The 16,306-nt window shown below is 46.1% G+C and overlaps 1 long non-coding RNA gene across 6 annotated transcripts in view; it reads left to right on the top strand.

Annotated features, from left to right (window-relative positions):
- Positions 1–15,173, top strand: part of LOC147031131 (uncharacterized) — a 95,081-nt gene extending 79,908 nt beyond the window's left edge. Inside the window, exons 5-6 of one of the 6 annotated variants that reach the window (XR_015056671.1) lie at positions 3,349–3,439; positions 14,965–15,173. This is a non-coding gene — a long non-coding RNA (uncharacterized LOC147031131). The other 5 variants (XR_015056670.1, XR_015056672.1, XR_015056674.1 and 2 more) reach the window with 5 other exon arrangements.
- Positions 15,174–16,306: the final 1,133 nt, after the last annotated feature.

Raw genomic sequence — 16,306 nt, forward strand, 5'->3', positions numbered from 1 at the left:
AATCTGCTGGAACCACTGGGTTCTCATCTGGATCAGGTTGTTTCTCCTATGGGCCTGAATACGTAGCTCAGGCAGATAGAATTCCTGAATCATTTCGCGATAGTTCCTCTGATTTACCGTGGAAGTGCGTGCCTGGTCATCTTAAAAGAAGTATGGACCAATTATCCCATACCAACCAACCACCACCCACATGGTGACTTTGAGAACAGATCGAGGCACCAGTTCAGTTGATGCATTACCAGGATTTTCAGTTCCCCAGTACCGAAAGTTTTGCTTGTTTACCTTCCCGGACAAGTGAGCATGGCATTCGTCCGTCATGTGAAGTTTGTTTGAGGAAGTCTGCATCTTCCTCCAACTTTCCTGAGAACCAATTTGCAAAGTCTAGTCGTTTGCGTTTCTGTTGATCAGTAAGCACCGTTTCCGTTTGAATTTTGTAAGGAAAGGCATGAATGTCTTGGCGAAGGATCCTCTGAACGGTGCTCTTATGAATGTTTGTCTCGGCAGAAAGTCGTCGAATCGATTTTTTTGGACTCTGAACGACCGCCTGTCTCACCATTTCCACATTTTCTTCACTACGACCTGTCCTATTCTGACCACTGTGACCCTTGTGAAGGTCACAGATGGTTCCCACATTGGTAAACTTTGCGATGGTGCACTTTATTGTCCGAAAGTTTGGTTCATGGCGCAAGTGGATACCGAAATGTCTCGAGTAAAGACGTTGCACCTGTATGACACTTTTCGTCTGGTGCCAAAGTTCAACAATTTTCGTCCATTTAGTACGGTCAGTCTTGGCATTTTTCTGGCGCTTGCTTGGTATCAAAATAAACTTCAGGGTTTCTGCAACAAGAAATGAAGCATTAGTGACAAAATTACTCCTTTTTTAGGATCAAACGAAGCATTTTAAAAGTTGTATATTTTTTTGGGACACCATATATATATATATATATATATATATATATATATATATATATATATATATATGTAATGTGATGATATGTTTTTTTTTTTTTTCTTAAGAACAAGAGGTTCTTCCAACCAAAGTTGTTGCTCAGTTCTCTTCCTTCAATTTGTAATCAAAGAAGAAGGATCAGATATTGTCTCGGGATACCTTTTGTCCATTCCACATCATTTTCCTTGGGGCGATCGTCCTTTCCATGAGGATCCATTGCACGAACGATCTTAAAGGAAAGCCAGAGTGAAACTGGAGAAGATAAGGTGGAACACTGGACCTGTTTGTTACAACTGTCACTCGTAATAAATGGATGGTAACCTTGCCTGGGGTGGACATGGACTAGTTCCTCACATGGACCAGCACCAGTGCACATTTCGTCAGTTTCATTGCAGTGTTGATCAGAATCTCAGTGTCCTTTGAGGCAGGCTTGTGGGAAATTGTGTTTTTGTTGCTGTTTTTATGTCGATGGTAGATTCGAGGCATTGAAAGTGTCGAGTAATGAACAAAAACAGGGTTTTGTATGCAGGTGGTGAAGTGCTCATGTTTGAATATCCTGTTAATACTTTTTTTTTTTTAATATACAGGAGGGGACGATTGGTTTGGTCTCCGTCTGTCCGTTTCTCCCACCTGTGGTTTTCCAGACTTTTTTTTTCCCCCCAAACCCTGAAACATATTCAACTGAAACTTGGTACGTGGCTTTATTATGATAAGTTACAGAACAAGTTCGAGTTTCAGACGTTTCGTCAATTTTTGAGTGATGCCCTTAATATGATTAAAAATATCACATCTGTGGAGGACATCTAAAGCAATTCTCACTGTTGTTTAAAATGGTCCACAATCTGCTTTGGAACTGCGGTGTCGTGGTGAAGACTCGGTGTGCACACGGTCGGCTAAGTGGTCTTTCCTTGTGCCACTTCGTTCTACGTCCTTGTTTAAATTAACAGGATGTTGGCCGTTGGCTGAGGGTCTTTGAATGTCGGTTTGGAAGGTTGTTATCCCACTTTCAGATTTCTGTTGTCTCGTTCCCCTCCTTCCGATCATTCAAGGGTGCTGCCCATAGTCATCTTGTGTTCTTGCCCATACTCACTTGTATTGCTTTCTTTGACACTCGTTCTCCCCCTTTACCCCCATCGCCCCTGACCTCCCCCTTTCCTTTCTGCCACTCACTTGAAATGTCTTTGCCTCTCCTTTCCTCTTTGATCCTCTGATAGTCTGGGTGAACCTTCTGCCCTCTGTCGTTTTGCTCTTCCATGAGCCTAAACTTCTGTATATAAAAAAAGAAGAAACTCAAGACCATGTTGTGTGGACCTTTCTTGAATGGATAGCCTCTCGAGATGCCAATGATTTGTAAATGCAGGTTTGACCAAAGCAACGAACCTCAAGCTCTCATGTGTAATAATGAAAGCATCATCGTTGAAATTATTCTGGATCAGCATTAAAACGACTCGCCTGCGGAATAGTCGAGCACTGAAATCACCTGCATGCACAGGGTTATTAAAAGGTACTGTACTTACCTTGCCAGGGAAGAACAGCAAAACATGAAGAGCCATCCAGACCGAGCCATAAACAACGTTGCGGTCGATCATCAGTTTCCTGTAAAAAAAAAATTAAAAGGTTACTAAGCAGCAAGTGGTGGTGATAACCATTGGTATGGTGATGAGGCTTCTAAAGGGGAGACAGCCTTGGCAGGCCAATTCAAGTTTATAGGTCACAAATAACGAAGAAAGGTTGTTCTGTGTAATGTAGAAAAATGGCGGAACATTTGATTGCAGTGCAAGGTAAACGTATCCGTGTTATAAAGTACAAAGGTAGAGAGAGCTGGGAGGAGGGTTGCCTGATTGGGTCGGAGAGATGACGGATCAGTATCAGGAGAACGTGCAAGGAATTTGAGGTTTACGATCAGGTCGGGCCTATTCCATAGATCGGGACGAGTTGAGCGGTCTGGAAAGGCTTCCAAGGAAAGTGGCCATGAGATTATCATCGCTCGGACGACATGTTTTGTTTTCTCCCGAGAGCCCAGAGTAAACCTGGCAAATGGAGTTTCATTTCCCAAACACTTTTACACCCGGTAAGTGGGGTTTGCATCGAGTATTTGTGGGTTTGTGGAAATTGTTTTTCAATAATGGTGCGTCAAAGCGATGGGTTGTAAACAATCTTTTCCACCTTAGGCCTACTGCCGTAAGTGTCTCGCCGTGAAATGGAATAGGTAGCAACGCACCGACATGTGACACCATAGCTGCATATACCTTGTGATGCCATAGCTTTGTGATTAGTGTGTAACTTGGAAATTTTCACTTCGTTTTTCGATCGGACATTGTCGACGTCCATTTCCTTATTACTTCAACCACCGAAGGCGGACGGACGTTGTATTTTCATCCCTGTTTGTGTGTGAGCAGGATATCTCAAAAGGTTGTGGACGGATTCGGACAACCCTTGGTGGATGAGTTGGGTTGGTGACAAGAACAAGTCGATTCGATTCTAGTTCAGGTCAGGATCCAGATCTGGCCTATCAGTGGGACACAAGACGTTAACTGTCTACCGCGTGCCATTCTAGTTTGCCTTTGTCTTTCCACTTTGCTTAATTTTGTTTGTTTGTTTGTTTGTTCCATCCATCCTTTTGGAAGGATGAAAAGGGAAGGACCAAGTAAAGAGGGAATGGGTTTTTACAACTTCACTTTCACTCAATGATGTTTTAGACTTAGAGAAAAAAAAGAAAGAAATCTCCTTTGCTCTTGCGTTTCACCCAATACCCTTTCACAGCTGGTTCTGCGTCTGCAGGAATTTGGGAGAAATAGAATGTTTTTTGGGGGGGGGGTGTTGGATAACCTCAGCGAGAGCAGAATCCAGACCCTGAACCCAAAGCACCGTGATGAAAGTCCTGCCAGCTACAACCTCCGAGTTCAAATGTGACCCCTGCCTGGGATGCGGTACAACGGACGGTCTTGGTTTATGAGGGTAAAAGCAGAGGTGGGGGTGACAAGAATGTGGAGATTTGTTTGGCAATTCCAGCTCGTTATTTGTTACCGTTTGTCATAAGCTCAATGTAAACTGATAGAAAGTTGTTCTGAACGGAAGGACCACCCGCACGAAGTGGGCAGCCGTGGACACCCGTGTTTGCCAGATTGGGGTAATCCGCAGGATAGTATTTTATTACAAAGTACAGATTTCAAACATCGCAGTGAACGACGTGACCGAGTGAGAGACAATCTTGTGGGAGAGATGAAAGATGATGTTGTTTTGGGTGCAGGGGTATCTTTTTTTTGCCATGTTGTGCATCATCTTGGCTTCGAGGGAGTCGTTCTGCTCATTCCTCCGGCTTTTTTTTTGCTCTCATCTCTCAGCCTTCCTCGTCCGGTGTGTTTTTCTTTTCTCCATGGTGGGGTTGATGAGCGAGCCGTTTCTAAATCCTCCATCGGGTTCAACGGAGAAGTTCGGTTATTTCGCAACGACTCGTGGTGCGCTGTGATTTGTTATTGCGATGGATCCCCCGTGCAATGGGTCGTCCCATCCGTTAAATGGTCTACATGTGCGGAGGTATCTACTTGGACACCAAAGTCGGACAATGAGCATGTGCAGATTGTAAGATGGGAAGGATGGTGAAGTGAATGTACACCTGGGTGCTCGTACGCAGTCGGCAGACTACGCTTGAGTGTTGTCGTGTCACGTCGGGAGTTTGAACGGGAAAATAATGCAGACAATGTACAGAATGTGTAGATTCCATGAGCCGAGCGGTGCTTTGCATTGGACGGTAGACATTGAGTGATTTGGGAGAGAGGAGAAACATTGAAACGAATGGACGAGGTGGGAGGTGGGTGAGATTGTTATTGCCTGCAGGGTGAGGGTCGTGTGCTGCCTTCCTGTTATGACTGGATTCTAGAACTACCCCCCCCCCACCACCACCACCTCCCTTACCCTTTGGTTTCTCTTTTTTTCCCCCTCCCTTTTTCCTCCCACCGCCATCTCACAATACCTTCCACGACCCTCTTCCTGACGTCATCCGCCATATTCCTCTTTCGCCTGCCGAGCTTCCTTCTCTAATTGGTTCACCGTGCTCCTACTGCTGCTTCCCCAGACAAAAGGCCTCTCTCCACCACTCATTGAAAATGTCCAATTTGTCAAACGAAGATGATTCAGCAAATTGCTCTCACACTCTCACACTCTCACTCTCACTCTCAAATCTTGTTTAAGGGATTTCATTGAATTTCCAATTTCTCCAAATAAAACCTTCACAAGCCTTCGTCAGCATCTACAACCGGTCACCAGTGTGTGTGTGTGTGTGTGTGTGTGTGTGTGTGTGTGTGTGTGTGTGTGTGTGTGTGTGTGTGTGTGTGTGTGTGTGTGTGTGTGTGTGTGTGTGTGTGTGTGTGTGTGTGTGTGTGTGTGTGTGTGTGTGTGTGTGCGCAGGAAACTCACTCATTCACCTGATGTGTACACTTCCTTGTCCCACACTTTGATTGCCAGGTCGCTACGCCGCTGCAAAGCACACATGATCAGTCAGTGGCACCCTGGGGGTTGCACCGTTGCTTTCCACCCTTGTGTGTGAAGACCTGCACAATGGGACGAGTGATGCACGAGAGGATGGCGACGAGGGAACACGCTGTACAACAGGGTGTGACTCATGTGTGCACCTCCTGCCTTTTGTGGGGTTATTGCGTGTGATTTTGTGTCATCTCGTGTTCCTTCATTGCTTGTGCCTCGCATTGCAAGATGTGGGTGAAAAATCCGCATTCGGCGTTAAACCAGTGCGTCGTAATGTTGCAATCCCAGCCATTCCGCTTCTTCGTTGCCGAGCTGCTCCGATCCTTCCAGAAATATCTTGTTCTCCTCCTTCCTTATCATCGACGGCTGTTGTGTTGGTGGTTCCCCTGTACCGCACCCTTTATGATTATTTAATCTTTGTACGCCAGGTTTACCAGTGTCAGGCTTTTTCCTGTCTGTGCATTATGGATGTGGGTCCCCATGCTCACGGCTTGTTACCACCACACGGGTCATGACCGTGATATCCTGCGTCTTCCTCCAGCATCGAGACAGCTTCAAACGGTCAAGTCTGCTTTCGGTAATCGCACCGAAAGTTGATTCGGCCAACGCCACGAAGACCTATCTCTTAAAAATTCTAAGAAATTTCTAGAATTTCTAGAATTCTAGAAACGTAAAATTCTGGGATTTCATTGAGAAAGGTCATGGCAATATGGCAACTTGCCTTGGCCCGTGGGCGCCTCGGATTTCCGCAGGACGGTTCGTTGAGCCGAGGCAGCAGAGAGCGCCTGTAGATCCCTTTTTCATTAGCAACCCCGGCACGTGCTCGATCTCATGGCGAGCTGCACTACCCGCTTCAGCATCCGGCCGAAGCTTCGGCCCAGTCGACTGTCTGTTCATGGGTCATTGAGTGGAGATATTTTCCATCCAACGATTAGTTGATGCGGCCTGGTGTTCTCTGCACCAAACTACCCGATAACCCATCACGCTGTGTGTTCTCCGTGATGAGGACATTAATGGTGAAACCTTATCTTGATGGTTTTGCAGGTAACCGGCCTCGTCTCCAGGCCTATTCACAGATGTATTGGAACATTAATGTTTCCCACGGTCTGGTGTAACTTCTCTCAGTACAGAGTGACCGTTGTGGTAGAGGCCATCTCCCATTTCTATTTCTGACTTCCCTTTGAACGTCGTTTTCCATCCTCGTCCGCCAAGACGCCTGATTTGGAAGTGAAGATGTGGTTGAACTTCAACCATATCCTCACCTTTTTTTTTTCTTTTTTTTTTAACCCCTCCTTTCCATTGCCATCTACTTTGTTTTGTCTAACTCTTCCTACTCCTCACTTGCCCTTTAACCTCTCTTTTCAGCATCAGACAGTTCATCTGACATCAGGTCTTTCGTCTTTTAAAAAGATCCATTTACTTTATTTATTTCATCCTCCTCCTCCTCCTCTTCTTGCACACCAGCCGTTACTGCTTGGTACCCTCTTCGTCCAATTCTTTCTGTCTTCTCGCGCAGCTGACTCACGTTCTTGTCATCATTTTCTATGCACTCAACAACCTCCCCTGTCTTCCCAGCTCTTCCATCTTTTCCATGCTCAAGCGCTTCTGTTGTGCAAAGCAATTGTGACATCTGCCAAGTATATTTCCAGATCTTGATAAACCTCCGAGTCACTGGAGTTGGGGAGGGGCGGGGGGAGTGCGTCTGGGGGACACACCTGGAGAGCTTGCCTGGAGAATCGATACGTCAGACGGGTCGAACGTGCTGCAGTTTGTTTGAAAGTCCTCAGTAGTGTCCACTGTAGACGTGAAGTATGCTAACAAAAGGGGAGAGTAAAATACCGCCGGTCTTCTCCTGTGGAATTATTTAGCATGGTTCAGTTTGTATTTATTTTACCCATTTGTCCAGGCTCATAAAAGAATGTCGATGTAAATACACATGTGAGCTGCTGGGATAGCTTGGAAGTAGCGCGCTCGCTACTTCGATGGGTGTTCCATCTGTTAGCGTTTACTGTTGGATGCCAAATATCCTGCGTTGCCTTTCGAAAATGGTGAGCAGTTGTGTGCTGGTGCCCTGGGCAGGTTCTCGAGAGTCGTGGGCACCTGGGGCGGCCCGAGAGTGGTGTAGCACTACCAAAACGCACAGATACGTGCACGCCGTGTCTTGTCCGACGTCTGAGAGTCTGTACATCATCCTGTACTAACCGTTAGACAAGTTCTGCACTGTTTCATTCTTGATGTCATTTACTTGATGGGGATTAAAATAACTCTGTTGCCTTCTTGGCTGGTTCTGCTTCCTGGAGAAAAAGGAAAACCACATTCCGAATGGACCAGCGATGTAAAATACGTCTGCTGAACACGTTTATCACTTCATGAGAAGTTACAACTGCAGAGGTTTGATTGGGGTCTCCCTGAGCACGTGACCTCCCTGACAGACTTCTGCGAAGCGTCATGTTCACAGACAGCGCATCCATTTTGGGGGTCACGGAGGATGGAGATGTCCTTTAATGAATCCCATAACGATGTATCTCTAAATTAACTTGGGAATTCACATCCTTGAACGTCCATTGCATCGAGCAGTAGTCGATGCATCGAACGTCAACATGTCACCCACTGGTGTGAGCGACCTGAGGACCCGGTGTGATCAGTTCAAACGACCACCTCCCTCCTCGTACAGTGGTCCTTACTGGTCGTGCCTCCAACATCTGGCTCTGTAGGTATTCCCATCTGAACCTTTGTTTGACTCGTCGTCATGCAGGTAACCCGAACCCAAATTGCAGGTACCAGGTGTGTTTGTCCATTGTCTGCTAAATAATGCGCTTGTGAAGTATGTAGAAGCACACTGATGTCTCTTGGTGTATTTTATGTCACGTGATTACACGTACAAGCCTTATAAAAAGAAAACGCTGCGGTACACCACACTGTGGTTTTGTGGTTTGACCTCGAATGCGTCTTCGTGCGGTTGAGCTGCTCGGGCAGTGAGAGCCCACCTACGTGTACACGACACTGTACTTACTTAATGGCCCCAATTGATTCCACCTTCTTGTGGGGTGAGCCGGAGGAGCCAGATTGGCCTCATATTTCAGGAGGTAGATTTCACGAACCGGCTGGCCAGGCATGCCGTTCGACTCGAGCACATCTGTATTTGGGGGTACAGTGAGGGTGGCCGACCATAACTCACCCACTTTGTGAAGGACACCAACGATCTTTACATGTTATAACAGTCGGTATAGGCAGGTGTGTGTGTGTGTGTGTGTGTGTGTGTGTGTGTGTGTGTGTGTGTGTGTGTGTGTGTGTGTGTGTGTGTGTGTGTGTGTGTGTGTGTGTGTGTGTGTGTGTGTGTGTGTGTGTGTGTGTGTGTGTGTGTGTGTGTGTGTGTGTAACGACATGGTCACACCTCTGATTAGTGATGCATGGGCCTCAAGCTCCATGAAACGCGGTGGTCAAGGACGTTTTGTTTTTTTAAAACCGAAATTTCGTGTCGCACTAAGGTCGTGCACCTCTTCAGGTGCTTGGGCAAAGTTCCATGACGACATCAAAAGGTGCACACCTTGGAATCAAGCCACAGGGGGGAAACCGAGGGGACATATTGATGCAGGAATCTTGGAGCTCCATCAAGGAGGTACAAACGGACACACATTGCCAGATGGACAGACACAGATGGACGAGCACATGTGGTATCAATAAATGATGAGAATAAGATCGATAAGCGATTCTGGGTTCGGAGGGACGGTGTGCTTGGACTGATCTATATCTAAACCCTCTTATCCTGCTTCCTTAGATTGAAGTTCCCATTGACGGCTCGCATTGTGTCCTTGTCTTCCCACCACCACCACCACCACCACCACCACCACCACCACCACGTTATTGTTCAGCTTGTTCTAACTTCTGGACGAGACGACATTTCAGCTTGTTTTCCTTTCATTGCTTTCAGAGCGAGTTGCCCCAAGCACGCACAAACGCTCTCCCTCACAATATTTCATTTGGCTCAACCCTCCCTCTCCTCCTCTCTCTCCTTTCTTCTTCTCTCCGCCGACGAGCTCTCCATTACTTACACCCTCCCTTTTCTTGCCTCCCCCTTTCACTCAACTTGATTCCCAAGAGAGCAGAATTCCTCCGTTGTTCTCAACCTCTGCACTCTCTCCACTTTTCCACCATCAAAATAGTCTTTGATTTCAGAGAGTCCATCAGAACAATCCACCGTACTTTGTGGTGACTCGATTTCTATTGTGGTGGTTGGTGGCGGTGACCACATTCGCTCGCTCACGATAACTGAGCAGGTGGTCTCGGGTTGTTGAATAATAATAATAATAATAATAATAATAATAATAATAATAGTACTTTGACGCAGGAGCTCGGCCATTGGGACCATCAAAGCCTGAGCAATGGTTGATTGTTCGTGCTCTGTCCTTCTTGGATGCTGAGCGTCAAGCAAGGAAGGAGCACGTACCATTCTTCATCTGGTGTGGTGGTGTGACGATCGGTCGGGGTTTGAACCACTGAACTTCCAGACTCGGAGCGGGTGCTCCAACCACCGCACGACCGAGGACGTGAATTGCATTGGAATCACGTTTCATGCGACGAGTTTCCTTCATAAAGCAGATGTTGTGAGAGTCTTCAGGAGAACCTTTGGATTTTGAAATAGTTGAACATTAACATTTATTTATTTAATTTCTGTGCTGTGACGTACTCATCACCACACTGACACCACAACGGCTGCCAGCCCTCCGTGTCTCGGCAGTCCCTGTTTGAACGATGTTTGGGAGAACTTGATCTCGGGCAGAGTTCCGTAACGCAGCAGGTGCAGATGGAGCAGGTGGTCTCGGCCATCGCAGACACATCAAGGGCAGCTGTCATTCCTGAAGTCCCGATTTGAATGCTCACCGTGGGACAAGACCCTTGACAAATGATGCCTTTTGGCATACCGGCACTCATCAAGCCTCAGACACCATTAATCTATGGATATCCTTTCTTCCGCTACTGGTTGTGTCACCAGGACGGGCAAACTTGTACCAGGCACGTCGGAAAGTATTTTTTAAAACTCAGATTAGCAGAAATGATTTACCATCAATTAATAGATGATCATAGATCCGTGTATTTACAAAATAGACTCCGCGCACGCCAAACAAAAAGTGTGGTTCAGCAATTGGTTCACTTTGTCTGTCTGTCCTGTCGACAAACGACAGTTTATGATCGAGGAACAACTTATTGAAATTGGATGTTGTTGTTTGACAAACTTTGGCTCTGAATTTGTCTCCATCGCGCATACTTGTATAGAGGAGTAAGGTAATTGTTTCACCCTTTCTGCCTGTCTGGCAGTTAAACAAAATTAAAAAATCATTTTAAAAAGGAAACTTGCCGTTTTTAAGGACATCATAAAGGACACAAACAACAGGTACGAAGATCTAATGTAGCGTGTTAAAGTAGAAGGGATACTCGGAAGCGCGCATACCTCCGCCACGTAATGCCTGATGCACGAGAACATATCCGGCCCGATACATTTTTGAGATATCATGCTATATAACCGTTTTTGTCCCTCTCTCTCTCAATGGTGAAGAATCACTTTTAAAATTCCATGAGTCGGATCCGGATCCTGATCTTCACCAAAATCGAATCATTTCGTCCTTGTCACACACCGAAGGTGTGCACAAAAATTCATCCGGATCCGTCTATAACTTTTTGAGATACCCTGCACACAAGCAGACAGAAAGGGGGTGAAAACATAACCTCCTTCACCTTCGGTGGTGGAGGTAACAAGGTGGTGTTTAAAACAATGCCTCAACGGCGGTAAATTTCAGAATTTTTTTTTTGTTCTACAACATTTAAAATCTTTCTTTTATTTAAATTAAATTATATACTTCAACACCGGAGAACACAAATCACATTCTTGGCACTTTCGAAAACCCTCTGTTTAGCAGTACTTGGACAAAATATTACGGCATTTTATATCTTCACGACCAATCAAATTTGCCGCTCGGAGACCCCACCCATGTCCTTGTTTCCCAAGACAGCACAGGTTAAGGTGTTCTATGGACCCTCGAGCTCCGACAGTTTTTGGACAATCTCCACCAAACTTAAGAAGCATAATCGGGGGCTCGTGGGCATTGTCCTCAGGGAGTCTCCATCATGATCACCTGGCGGTGATGTCACAGAAAATCACAAGATATAATCCACAGGTGTAGAAATGCTCCCTAAGTGGTAAAGACCATCAAATGGATGCTCGCTGTCAATAGTGTGTCGAAAGATGAAACCCCTCTTGATTCAGGAGTGGATTAAAAATGATGGAAAATGACCGTGGCACCCCACATGGTGAACCTTTTTATTGAGAAGAGCTGGAACATGAAGTTTACTTTGATATGCTTATCCTATCTCCTCCGAGGTAAACCCAATCTCCTGTTCAGCATGCAGGTGTATTCGCGAGTACTTTCTTCTTTGCATGGGTTTAGGTGCCTGGAAGAACCGCAGACTCGCAAACTACCAGAGAGTGGACATACACGAGGAGGAAAGCAGGAATAACACAAAAACGAGTAACGATGGCCTGGGAGAGGAACAGAATTGGAAAGAATCATGGAAGAGATCATGAGTGTGTGGGGTAAAGGCATTCGGCAATGATGGGAAGTGCATTTGAAACACTGAAACGAGGAGGAAGAAACAACTTGCATGGAGACGAGACTATCTTACAATCTGCGGCACGTTGGGAGGATGAGCAGGCGAGAGTTTCTTGAACGTGTGCGACCTGGGGTGGCTCAGGGAGGGCAGGAGTAGAAGGTGGGAGGAGGAAGGCCAGATGTCAGCTTGTAAAAAAAATTGAGGCCACAAACTTGCTGTTGGTGGGAGAGTTAAAGTCCCTGGAAATCTTCCTCTTGTCTTGAGGTTCCAACGGTACAGAAGGCCTTGTTTTTGAGCGCCTCAAGAGGAGCAAAATGGGAAGGAAGGGAAAACTGGGAAAGAATCAGAAATGGAACCAAAACAGGAAAGGTGTGTGAGGGGTGAGGGTGGAGCCTGATAACTGGGAAACTTCCAAAGAGGTTGGGTTAATCGGTCCAGAAAAGATCATGGTTTTGGGTTGGGGATGATCTGAAATGGTGGTGAACAGCTGTCTTTTGAAGCCCTGGAGTTAAGAATGATATTGAAGAGAATGGAGAAGTTGGCTCCACAGGTGGACATAAAAAAAAAAGAACGAATGAGTGTCGGTGATCAGTGATCCTGGATTTTAGGAGTTTCGCCAGAAGGGGGTTGATGGTGGATTATGTGAGTCCTGCAGAAACCTGGGGGTGGGGGGGGCAAAGCATGGAAAGAGCAGATGGTCCAAGACCAGAAAGGAGGCGGAAGAAGACAGAGAGACCACCGACCTGTCTGCAATGTGAAAGTGAAAGGCGCATCGACTCGGGTTCATCAGCGAGCTTTCAATGATTTTGAAGGCCTTGGTTTCAATGTCTGCAACGTGTGCAAGGCGTGATGCATGGTGCATCACCTCATCAGAGTATAGACCAGTACTCTATCTGACTGCAGATGAAGGTCTTGTACATTGTCATAAGGGAGAGGGATGCTGAATGGGGAATACATAGAAATGGTGGCGATGGGAGGACATGGGCACAAAGGAGATTAGGTTGGGGACGTACAAAGTGGGTTTAATATGAGGGGTTTAACACCCTTTTAATGGACGTGAAGGAAGAGTCGATGGTTGAGTACTGGCAATATCTGCAGACTGGACTCCTCCTCTTTCACAATATTTGTGTTGAGATAGTGTGAGTGAAATGGATTTGCCAGCATTGAATGTCTTGCTTCAATTATAAGCTGACCAGTGGCTTATCTTGTCCACAAGAGATCCATCTGTTGCTGGTTTTCCCAAAGAATGCCGTGTCATGAAGCACAGGGTGTAGTGATTGGCAGAATGGTGAAGTTAGTTTTCAAGAGAATTATGCATAAATCCAGAATAATTGTGGTCCTAAAATGCTGCCTTGTGGAACCCGAGCCTGAAGGGAAAGGATACCATGAAGGACCACCCGCTGTTTCCACTCAGCGGAAATCAGACAACCCCTTGTTGACTTGATCAGGGAACCTTGAATACCAAAGAAAGACAACTTATAAATCAAGGTTGGATGTCAGGCTGTGTCAAAGGCTTGAGAGATGATTCTAACCTCTTGTTTGTGGTTCACAGCATCCATCCATGGCTTTGTCAGAAGGAATAACCTCTCAGAGATGGAATAGCCAGGTCGGAAGCTACACCGGCTGTCAGAGATTTAGAGATGGTGCCCAATGTTGACCACATTGATGGACTCCATCACTTTGCTTATGATGGGGAGAAGGCTGATAAGGCTGTAGTTGAGGGGATCAGTTTTGGAACCTTTCTCATGGAGGATCGGAGTGATGTTTGCAACTTTTCAATATGAAGGAAGTTGCCATTCCAAAGACCCGTGAGAGCGTGTGTATAATCACGCTGAAGCACAATTCCTGAGTGGTCCAGCACTTGTACTGTTTGGACAAGTTGCACAAGAGGTGTCTAGTTGGTTAGAAACTTCCCCACAATGGTGGGGGGAGAGATCCACAAGCCGTTGGAAATACTCTATAATGTTGAGAGTGGGTTTGCCAAGGGAAGGATTTTCGACCGTGTTATTTTGAGTGGTGACAAGAGTTCAATAACCCCCAAGCAGTGTCGAGCATGACTTTGTCCTTGAGGAAGGAATTGAAGGAGAATGTGTGCAGATTGCAGGTGAGCCTGATGTTGGGCCCTCCCTGGCTCTCCGTCGGACAGATACACAATGGTTCTGAGTTGTGTGAAGATGCTTCAGGTGACCATCAGGAGGGGTTTGACTTCGAGGAGGAACATGGGAGTTGTTTTCTTGCGATGGTCTCACCACATAATCCATCAGTGTACCAGGGTGGAGATGATGTAACGTCAACTTGAATGTGGGATGGGATGAACTTGCGAAAAAGAGAAATTACTCTATTGCAGTTCAGACATTCCAGGATCGGTGAATGCGAGCTGATGTGATGTGCCGCACTTGAACGGATAGATCAGATTTTAGGCCAGCCCAATCAGCTCTACCAAATTGCCATATATGTCTGTTCTCTTATGCCAGAGGGTTCTCTTATGACTGCTCGTATGTAATATAAGTTATAATAGCTTCTTCCATGGCTTTTCAAGTGGGTCATGTTGATAATGATCTCTTGCTCGTACAGATCACATCGCATGGTACCCTGGGGTGAGGACGTTTTACTGACATCCCATTTGTTGCAGTTTCAAATCCTGCTGTACTAAGCTTTTGGAAACTGGCGTTATTAGATTGTTGGGGAAAAACAAACTCGCTGACTCTTTAATGACCTCTTGGGAGGGCAAAATCGGACTCCCCTGCCTTATCCGTGGTCCACATGTGGTGTCGGTCCACAGTTATGGATGACTCCGAATGCACCCTGAGGGCAATTTGGGATGGCACTGATATGCTCCCTCTGAAGAGGCACATAAGCCTTAAACTGAGTTATAAATTAAATAATACTGTACACGTATTAAACCCCATCTCACTTTGTCCCCAAAGGCTTCCATCCGCAGAGAGAACGAGAGAGTTCATGGAGCACATCACCCCACGCAGTCTTGAGAGAAAAATACATGGGTCGGGTCGCCCAGCGGAAGATCTGCTTGGTCGTGATGATGTAAAATGCCGGAATATTTTTTCCAAGTACTGCTGAGTGGAAAGTTTTGAAAGTATTAAAAACTGTGATTTGTGTTCTTGTGTTCAAGTGTGTGTGTGTGTGTGTGTATATATATATATATATATATATATATATATATATATATATATATATATATATATATATATATATATATATATATATATATATATTGTAAACCTTGTCGAGGCTCGTATGAGAGCGAACACATAGCAAAGGGGGGCATGAGAAAGGAGGGGCGAGAGTGGGAAGGACAAAACAGGGGAACAGAGACATTAGGAGATCTGTGGAAGGGAGAGGGATGGGGTGGGGAACATGGAGTATACAAGATGGACATTTCAGGAAGGAAAACGGAATTTGAAGGAGGTGGATTTGGGTAAGATTAACGGGGGAAGAAAAGATCGAGGATTTGGATGGGGGACGATAAGAGGTGGTGGTGAACAGCTGTTTTGAAAGCCTGGAGGGAAGAATGGGATTGAAGAGAGTGAGGGAGTTTATTCCAAATGTGGGGAAAAAGAGGAATGAAAGAGTGAAGGTGAGCAGTGATTCGTGATTTTGGTATTTTTACCAGAAGGGGGTTGTTGGTGCCCTGCAGACCTTGAGTGTCCTGCGGAAATATGGTGGGGACAAATCGCAGACAGAGCGGGGGGGGGGGCGAGACCGGAGAGGAGACTGTAGAAGACAGAAAGAACACCGACCTGCCTGTGGTGAGTAAGTGAGAGACCCAAAGACTTAGCTTCATCGCGGGAGATGCCAATGATCCTAAATGCCTTGGTTTCCACAGCATGAAGCTGAGAAAGGTGAGAGGCAGGAGCACCAGCCCAGAGTGGAGGGCAGTACTCCTTCAGGCTGTGGATGAAAGCTTTTATGTGGTCAGGAGCTCAGGTGGACCGAGGAAGGATTTTGCACGACGGAGGATTCCCAGTCGGCGACTGGCTTTGGAGGCGAGGTTGGAAATGTGACTTTCCCGGGAAAGATCATGGCAGATAGTGAGACCCAGAAGCTTGAAAGAAAGGGCTTCTTCAAGAGGATTGTTGAAAAAGTGTATGGGGTGGGGGGGGGGGGGTTCCAAACGGTCCTTCCGGAGAGACATAGTGAGTGTGAGATTTGTCCGGGTTGAAAGACATGTTCCAGATGTTGGACCAGATTGTGATTTTATCCAGATCTGCAGAGAACGAAGAAGCTGCTGCTTGCCGGTCTGATGGATGA

This window comes from Eptatretus burgeri, chromosome 3, assembly GCF_056783735.1.
Source record: "Eptatretus burgeri isolate ZD-2024b chromosome 3, Ebu_testis_v1, whole genome shotgun sequence".
In the NCBI taxonomy this organism is placed as follows: Eukaryota; Metazoa; Chordata; class Myxini; order Myxiniformes; family Myxinidae; genus Eptatretus; species Eptatretus burgeri.